Below are 10,295 nucleotides of genomic sequence, written 5' to 3' on the forward strand. Positions count from 1 at the left end.
GCTTCAGCTATCGTAACAATCGTGGGTAGCCTACACAACGACACGACAATAAGACACGCAATGCGATGTAATGAACAGAACAGATATGCTCGACCTTGGCAGTCTTACTTTTTCTTGCTTATCTAATTTGAATACCTGTGGTGTACGCCATTCATCGGGTATTCGCTGGCACTTCTTTTTGTAAGGACACCGCAAGAACGAGCGACTCAGCCAAGGAGGATCTCGATAAACCGCCCACGCTTCTAAACGTAGCCTACTATTGCAGTGAATCCAACCCGGATCTGTTGCGTCGATTCCGGTGGATGCGCGCGCACACTGCCGTAATAATGGCATTGACTGTGGCATTATAATATCATTACAGCCATGCATAAATCTATTCAGCAAGTATAGTTTGTGTGGAATTAGCGGGGGTTCCGTACTGTAGGATATCTGCGTATTACACATCGACTCACTTTTAAATCCATTTTCGCTTATGCGAGATTGAGCGATTAATTGCAAATAGGATTTACGAGAACCAACGAGGGGCGATAGTTATGGAATTTATACTTTACTATAGCTGTTTTATTTTTGGGAAGTCAGTCGTTGAAGGCCTATACCCAGGGCCGTAACTGCCGCACCCCAAACCCCCCAATTGGGGGGGGCGAGCTCGAAGGAGGCCCAAAATTATTTCGTGAATCAGCATAAATATTGGAGTATTTTTTGAAAATTTATGCAACTTTTTCAGAAATTTTTCACGCTGCGCCCGATTTCACGTTGCCCAATATCTTGATTATTGGGTTCTCTTCACCCAAGAAAAAATACGGAAGATTTATAGAAATGGGCATATCAGCGTTGGACATTACCTCGCCACGACGAACCAAGACATATAAATTTTTAGGCCATGTAACATTAGGGTTAACATACGTCCTCTTTTAAGAGGATTTGTCCTTTTTTTTACTTTTTTGAAAGTGCCCTCGGCGGACGCCCAAATGTCCTCTTTTTTGAAAATTTTGGTTTGACTGAGATACAATAAGTCAGCACTGTAATAACGCTCCAGCGGCTAATTCAGGAGCTGGGCTGGAAAGTTGACTTTTTTTTAGTCAAGCGACCAGGAAATGGAAAAAATTTACCCTTTTTTTGCCGGCTTGAAAATTTTGAAAAAGTGATTTCCAAAATATGGTAACCCTATGTAACATGCGACTCCAAGAGGTGTGCCAGAACGATCAGCAGCGAGAAAACTTTGGCCGAAAAGGACAGCCCTTATTCTGACCGAAAACTTCGTTATATATACAAAATACAGCATACATGTTAAACTGTCCATAGGCGCCTAAATGGCTGGCGCCGAATGTTCTTATCTTGGCAATCTGAGCCTCACAAGACAAATACCATCCCGCAGGGAAAAACAATATGCCAGTGAAGAAATACCAATTTTAAATCGTGTGATCTTTTAGTTAAGTACACGTTTGGGCGATTCTATATTTTTTGATAATGCAGGCTAACGGGTCCGCCCGCCCGAAGATGTTTAATTATTATTTACGGGCTCTACAGTTTCAAGAAGCCTCAATCAGCTATATCGGTAAATCTGATTACGTGAGCAGAGGACAAGAAATTGATTCAATTCCCGATCTTATTGAACGAGAATATCATGAATTATCGAAAATTTACGCGCCTGGCGCTAGCTCACTCCACGGTACGTCTATAATTTCGTGGCAAAGGCGAACAACGTGATGGGGGTCGGTTTATCACCCAATGGAAGTCCAAGACTGAAGTTTATTTTTGGGTGGGGGTGGGGCTGACGAAGTGACGTTTCGTTCCTGCCAACGGGTATACACCCGGAGATGTTTAATTATTATTGAGGGGTCCTACACCTTTTCAAACACACCTCACTCAGCTCTACCGGTAAATCAGATTACGTGGGCAGACAGAGGATAAAAATTGATAGCAATGTATATGCAATTCCCTATTATATTGACCGAGGCAGCCATATAAATTAAAGAAATTTGTCACGCTTCGCGCGTTTATGCGAAAAAAGCTGACGCACCCAACGGACACCCAATGTAGATGATAAGTAGCGGTAAACAGCATATTGCCTGTGGAAGGTCTGGGGGCTAAGCCCTCCAGACGTTCGGTTTATCACCCTATGGGGGGCCCAAGTCCAAGGTTTTTTGGGGGGGCTGACGAAGTGCTGTTACGGCCCTGCCTATACCGCCGATATGGATTTTGGACATCAAGATGCATGTTGGAGCGATACAACCCCACCAAGCAATCAGGTTTATTAATATTTTCATCGTTTCAAAACATCACAAGACTGCGATACAATGAAAAGATAGGGAGGTGTCGAAAGAACGTGGAGATACCTTTAAGATCAGACACCCACCTTAGCCTAGGCGAAGTAAATATGAGGCATGCACACTGAATGAAAAGTAATGCAGAGAATATAAGACGCAAGCGACAAAATGAGGTGGCATGTGGCGGAGGGCGAGGTCGATGTTAGGTCGTGGTCCGGCAATCCTGAAGACTGGCTAATATTGATTTAAAAGAAATTGCTTGTATTCCGACTTGAATGCGGACATGCTCGACGACTGTCGGATAGCCGGCGAGATGTTGTTCCACGATTGGGGTCCGGCATACTTGATAGAGCAATGCGTTTTCTTGTATTCAGTCCTGATCATATGGTAGTTGTTCTTCGTTGACGCGCGTGTGCTGTACTTGTGCGCTTTTGTCTCCGAGGTGAAGTAGCCGTTGATATTTGAGGGACATTGACCGCAATGGAACTGATACATAAACTTGGCAATTTCTAGCTTCCTCATATCTTCTAAGTTTAAAACACCAAATCTTCTGAGAAGCGATTTATCAGTTGCACATCCAGGCCCCCGTGGGACTTTGGCAATGATACGGATGACACGATGTTGAAGTTTTTGCAGTGGGTCAATTGTATTCTTGCAGGCAGCACCCCAACAAAGAATTCCGTATTCCCACCAAACGCACAAGTAGGCTATATTCAACATTCAGTTTAATGGTTGCTGAGTTCGTTTTCCTCAGACGTCATGTTGGTCCTTTATTGGCCATTTCGACGAACATTGGTAACCCAATTACTCCTATAGTATTCAAACATTGTTTCTCCTTTGCGGAAATAAAATGTAGACGTAGAGCAGGGGTGGCCATAACCTGCGGCCATAGAGGGAAATTTGCGCGCACGTGGACACGTAATTTAATTAGTATGTGTTAGTGGCCGTCGACATGCAGATTGAATTTACAAATTGACTCCCGAATTTTTGAGAAATTTTACGTAATCTTGAAATTTTCTTCGCGCTACGCGTGATTCAATGCGACTTCATTTTTCGACCCTTTCCAATATGAGCCACACAATATAGATGCGAACAGCAGAGGAAAATGATTCACCCCTTCAGGGTTGCGGGACCAAGTCACAAGGTTCCGAGTCACAAGTCAATCTATCTCACTTTTATCATTTTGACTCAAGTTAAGTCGAGTCATTTTCAATTCACCACCGATTCAAGTCCGAGTCCAAGTCATTGAGTAAAGGGTCGAGTCCGAGTCATAGTGCTATGATTCGAGTCGGGGTTCAAGTCATTGTGTTCACCGATCAGTTTTAAGTTAATTTCGGCTCAACCCAGTTTTTTCAACCCTGCTCGAGTAATATAGAATGGCTCGCATTCATAATATCGTAATTTTCCTCAGTCCCAACAGTTTTGGTCCTATTTTCCAAGGATCAGGACTTATAGACGAATTACCAATAATGTGGTGATTTTACTATTCTTCGAAGTTAATGAAATGTCTGTCTTGGCCGTCCTAGTTTCGAGATATATGACTTGGTTCGGGCCATATGTACAATGACTCGAGTCGAGTCATTTTATGCATTTTACAGAATGACTCGAGTCAAGTCGAATCACCGAAAAATCGTGGGATCGTGCGAACGTGAGGTTCACATTCGCGTTCTGTGTGTGAACCACATAAATTTAGAGGTTCACGTCGACGAACGAACCTTGGTAGCTTCTGCACTGTGAAACTTCTTCATTTGTTACTATTTTTCACGAATTTCAACTTCAGACCACTCTCTGCATGGCGCTGTTCTCATAAAATCAACACTAAACAAGCACACACCTTGAAAATTTAAAAAAATTTATTAGGTTATATCCGTATAGCAAATAGAAACCCGTTTTACACTCAATGTCGCAATAGTCATACGCCGAATAGGTTGACCGGTCTAGCCTAGGTCGTTAAGGCGTAAGCTTATATTCCTTTCCATTGCATGTCCTCGTCGAAATTGCCTGACAAAGCAACGGAAGATATTGATTTCCAAAAATTATTATAGCATTTGACTGTAGTAGTGATATATTTGGTGATGTTTGAAAAGTCAGCATGTACTTCAGCATTGTGGCATAATGTAGCCTGAGTTGTTGCTAGGTATCGTACTACACATTATAGCCTACTACAGGGGTCACCAACCCTTTCGGCCATATAGGGCCACATGAGATTTACGAACCATTGCGTGGGTCACTTGAATGTGAATGACCTTTTTTTAGTCGTCCTATAGGAGCGAACCGAATTAGGTTATACGTTGAAAACAAGACTTATATTACTTCACTTTAAAATTGATTACAGATATGTCATGAAAACTCTGTGTGCAACTGTGCAGTGTGCAATGTGCATTGTGCATTCATGTCCTGGTCGCACAAAGCGCGAAATTTTTTCAAAGGTAATGAATGAATTCGATCAATAAATATGTTACTTGATTATATTGGGGGTCGCCTCTGTATACCACTGGAGTTTGGCAAGGACAGGATTATTTGGCGTTTAGATATAGTAATATCGAAGGTTTCGGTGAACATGCCTCTATCATTTTGTGCAAATGTTTCGTCGCCGACGATCTCGGTGCGAGCGCACAAGCGAAGTCGCATGTTGGACGACACGTTATCTCCTAATTGCGAATACAGTAGACTCAATTCGGTAAATCACGCGTAATTATAATTTTCAGGAGGGGGTTCCAATACTAAATGCAAGAAATCGAGTGACAATAAATCATGCGAAGTGCTAAGAAAAATTTCAAGTCAAATGAATCTGCTACGAAATATTCGACTTCATAGTCGTATACGAAGATCTGCGATAAATGCGGCTGGCCCCTGGTTACGCCAATGCGTCGGAGATAATGTTTTAGTCATCATCAAATTTCGCGGTAAGGCTAATCAAATTTTGGTTGGCCTTGCAATTTTACCTGATTTCGAGAATTACCTCGCGGCCCACACAAAACCTTCTCGCGGACTATGGCCCGCGGTTCATGGGTTGGTCGCCCCTGGCCTACTGTATAACTTTACTGAAATGTACGGTTGCTATCAGAAATATGACGACTTGTGATGTGATAGGCTCGTGTCCATGTTCACGTTCACACGAACCAGAATCTTTCAGAGGTTTGCACCATCCCTACTATAAACCAGTAGTTATTACACCTTTATAACAAATTCACGATATAGTCTCTTGACAACTTTTTAAGTGACTGGCGGTCCCTTACCAAATCAACGCAAAACGTTTGATTTTATGGTGTCAGCGTGGCCGGTGTAGCCGATATTTTGCGACCAGTTCGGCTATGTTTGGTTGCGTTTTTTAGAACGCAGCTCTAATCTCGTTGATCACATGCACCCGAATTCACATTCAGTCCCCTAAAACGGTGGTCATAGTCCTCATAGGGCGATCAACCTAATCTCTGAGGCACGAATCCTTGAGACTTCCTCTTTCTTACCTCTTCGCATAATTTCATCATTAGTACCCGGTACATCCGATTCACAAACCGTATTACGGGATTCACGGAGGAGTCGAAATAGCTAACGGCAAACGCAAGGTTTATTATTTGTTTCTTTCAGCTTAGTAAGCTCCGGCCCGTGTTATATGATAAATGAGTGAGCACTGTGCAGGTATTTTTTTGTCGCGTGAAACGCGTTTTTTAGAGTTCAGGAATAAATTTTGTCAATAATAATAACTAGCCTACGTTGTTGAAACATGTTGGCATGCGAGGGTAAATTTGGGCCACGGATTTATCCCTAGTGATCTTTATGGCAACGTACTTCTCGTAAAGTCGCATGTGAACCAAACTTCCCCATGTGGTGGTAGGGTTGCATTTAAAACAAACGGTGTTTTAAACAAAGGCCTTTAAAAAAAATAGTTTTTTTCAAGTTGTAAAATTATGCCATAATTGTGTATATACTTTTCAAAAACATGTTGTATGAGCCTACGGATAATTACCACCCGGTAATCGATATGGGATGGTTGGAGCCCTCAAAATAGTCGGTTCAACAGCAATAGTACAGATATTTCGTCAAAGGAGCTATTTTTACCATATATTTTCAATTGTCAATGTCAATCCAATAGGATGTCACAATTGAATATTCGTGACGTCATGGCTTAAAAAAACATAAAAAACAATAAAAAACATGTTTTAAATTAGGGCCTTGTTTTAAACATGTTTGTTTTAAATTGATTTTTGATGCAACCCTATGTATTGGTGTGTCATGGCACAGAAATGATCAGCGCCGATATGGTGATGAATGATGATGCACCTGCAGGTTGCGCATAGGCGCACCCCAAGACTAACGTATTTCAACATCCTCAAGAGGATCTCATAATTTCGAATACAGATAGACTTATTTGTGTAAAATTATGCGTATTTTGTTCGGGAGTGGGTAGGGTATACGCATAATAAAATGCATAGTCACATTATAGCGCGAGAAGCTCGACTCAAATTCAAAATTGAATAATTCTACGCCAAAATATACTATGCTTTATGTTGATTAAAGATATAATGTCGGGCCACCATCGAGTCTGGTTTAAGGGTTTTAAGGAAGTTGCGGAACATGCTTCGCGGTCCCAAAAATCGTCCCCAAAAGGACAATGGACCCTATGAGTTTGAGAACGACGGCTATTGACAGATTTGGGCAAATGTACGTATGTTTATGGGGGCGCTTTTTCGATGTCTTACTGGCTCAGTCGCTCTAACACCCATTCAATTACCTAAATGAGCTGCCTATTGGCTATTGAGCATACTCATAAACGCCTCATGTAGACAAACAAAACCAATACAACTACAAGTTGCAAGTCTTGAAAGTCACTGAGCCTTGACATAGGGGAGATGTGGTACCGATGGATCAAAAATTGGAAAATGATCGCTGGCCCCAAAATGTTCAGCCGAAAACAGCAGGTCTTTTGCTTGCTCAGCACTTTGATACAAGCTCTACCTATCGCGCACATATACATCAATATCCGTCTTTTCAAAAAATATTTATGGACGTTCAAAATTTGTTGCTCGAACGTGTCATCGGTCCCCACCCGGTGGGTCCAATGGCACACGACCCGGGGACCTATGACACATATACCCTAAATGCCTCAGATGTGACAACTGTTCTTGCTCAGTATTATAATCTAAGCTACAGTAAGCGAAAGAAGAATGTTTGATCGCAACCGTCAAGAAATAGAATAAATATTAACTCAAATGTTGTCATAAAATCAAGTTTCGATTTAGGCTCGGACTTATAAATTTGAGGGTACATACATATTGCCCGAAAATCGACAGTGTGACTTCCAAACACCTCGTTATAGTGATAAAACATCATATGCAATTATTACATAAAGATTTTCTGTACGTAGGCATGTTTCATTTGTTTTATGATTAGTATGCTTGATTATTTTGCTTGATTTGGCTATGGTATCATCGGTCCTCACCCCTAGAATTTTATACATGAATCGAAAAAAATTCCACTCAAGGAAAGTACTGAAAAAAATAATAGCTGCCATTATATAGCCTGATACAAGCCCTGCACTTCACAATAAAAATGATTGCTGGTTTGTTCGTGTTGAAGGTTACAAAGAAAAATGTATATGTCGATATAAATTTACTTTACACCCCCCAAAACAAAAAACATCTGTGAGAGACCCCATAGCTCGCGCACGTCGAAGTTTTTTGTATGTGAGGAAAGATTTTGCCAGCAAGCAATTGTGGACAAGTTCACGGAGTGTAATCATGGAATTATCATAGAGAATTTTCAAAGTATTTTCGGTCCCAGTGATCCATCGGTACCACATCTCCCCTACTATAGGCCTACTGCTAAGTTAGTAATCATTTAAAATTTATTATGTTCACCGAACAAACTGTCATGTTGATATCCACATTGTTTTGATCAGTGCCCACTGCCACACATATATAGGCTATAGCAGTGGTTCTCAACCACCAGTCCGCGGACCGGTGCCGGTCCGCCAGGTATATTACAATTTTATACCTTAATTTCAAGATGCAATGTTGAAGGCGACAAGTACATAATAGATACGAGCAGACTCATCGCTAAACAGCGCAATTTGCGCGATTATTCGTTTTCGATTCATCCATTTTGTGCAGGACCGTAATTGGGGCACCCCGAACCGCCCAATTGTAAAAGGGCCGAGGTTGAAAAGGGCCCGAAATTATGTTGCAAATGAACTTAATTCAAAGCGTAATTTTTTGAAACTTTTTCCAACATTTTTCAATTTCTTTGCTTTGCTTTGCGCGATTTGGTGTCACTAAATGCCTTGCTTATAGGTGCCTTTCTCCGAGAAATGAGCATGATTTATAGAAATATACATTTCAGCGTCAGCCATTACCGCGCCACGACGTACCAACACATAATGAAGTTTAGGCTAACATGGGACTACGAAAGTTGTGCAGCGAGAAAACTGATTCAGTCATGAATGATCGAATATTTTCGCTATTGGCGCAATTAAGCTACATAAACTCTCTGCTTACACTGAGTAGGATGAATGTGCTCACAAGTACAGGTGAAATCATCCCCAGCTGTAGGGTCTGTCGGCGAAGCCCCCGGAAGTTTGGCTTATCGCCCTGTGGGGCCTCAAGACCAACGTTTTTGGGAATGGGCTGACGAAGTAATTATTCGGCCCGTATTTGCGTATATGGCCGGTATAGCTGCTGTAGGGTGTTTTCTTGCGGCACGCATTGTAAACGTAGTTGTCAGAGTAGCCTGCACCTGTAGGAAGTGGGCAATGAGCAAGGTAGCACGACAAGGTGCTTGGTTCTATACTAAGAAACGCTTCTTCTCTCGATATTGTCAAAGACATGAATATTATTCGTGTTGGCGTGGTCGGTTAAACCCACGGCCTTCGGCGCGAAAAACTGCCAATGACTCTCGGCTGTAGCACGTTTATCTGGACAAGGCAATTTTACCTCGACTCAGCAGACTCACTACCATAAAATCACATTTCTGCCATCATGAAGATACTTAATTACGATCAAAACCCTCGAAATGTCACTCTCTAGCATCATTTAGTTGCAAAAAACGATTGCATACTTTACATTTTGGCTTCATTTCAATTTTGAAAGTTCACCGGTCCGCCAGACATTTTTTGAAATTTTACTGGTCCGCGAGGTGAAAAAGGTTGAGAACCACTGGGCTATACCACGTCCGACTTCGTCAGTCCTCTCAATAGTAACTCTCTTGTGGCAATGGTTATACCCTCATTTTAGGGCAGACATCGCTCAACTGTTTCGCAGCCCCGTGAACCTAGAGCCAATATTGATTGGAAAATTATTATCGACCTACAATGGCTAGCAGAAATGACTTTTAAATGGATAATTTGAAGGAACATTCATGCCAAGACTTCTCTATCTTCCTTTTCCCTGGGGTAAGACTGGACTACGGCGATACCTGATGGCTTTCGCAATTAGAAGAAAAATAAGAAGCAAAATTATTCAGAGTATGAAGACGGAGCAGGGTGATTACATTTTTATTTGAAGAAAGCAATGACGAAACGTGTATGATGTTACAAATGAATGAAATAATTTACAAATGATCAGCTCCGACGGTAGATATAACACCAACAGAAATACGATGCCATGCACAGTACTCCAATAAAGAGAGAGGTGTGATGAACAAAATGGCATGATTCGATCAAAGAAACGAAGGGTTGGAATTCACAAACCCAATGACTGCTCGCATTAACACACTGATGGTTTGTACATCACGCTATTACGGTCATAATTAAGTCAGAATAATTTTTGTATGCTACAGACGAAATCTAGAAAACAATTTATGTCAGATGAAAGCGAACACTGTAGTGGACACGATTTGCTGACGTCTAAAACAAATAAGTGATGATGATATGTTCCGACGGGCCCGCAGGTACCCATCTGGTATTAAAATGTGAAAGAGATCGCAGTGATAACTATGGAAGAGATAATTAAGAGTGTAAAAACCCGGAATTTCACACATGAATAATTGTAAGACAACGATAATGAACCATGACATAATCAATAGATGTACATG

The 10,295-nt window shown here is 41.5% G+C and overlaps 1 long non-coding RNA gene across 1 annotated transcript in view; it reads left to right on the plus strand.

The window, feature by feature from the left end:
• The window catches only part of LOC145441219 (uncharacterized), a 114,011-nt gene that overhangs the window by 31,654 nt on the left and 72,062 nt on the right, over window positions 1–10,295 (plus strand). The gene's annotated exons all lie outside the window — the stretch shown is intronic.

This window comes from Botryllus schlosseri, chromosome 6 (genome assembly GCF_051294905.1).
Source record: "Botryllus schlosseri isolate E-star chromosome 6, Bs_hap1, whole genome shotgun sequence".
NCBI classification, from domain to species: Eukaryota; Metazoa; Chordata; class Ascidiacea; order Stolidobranchia; family Styelidae; genus Botryllus; species Botryllus schlosseri.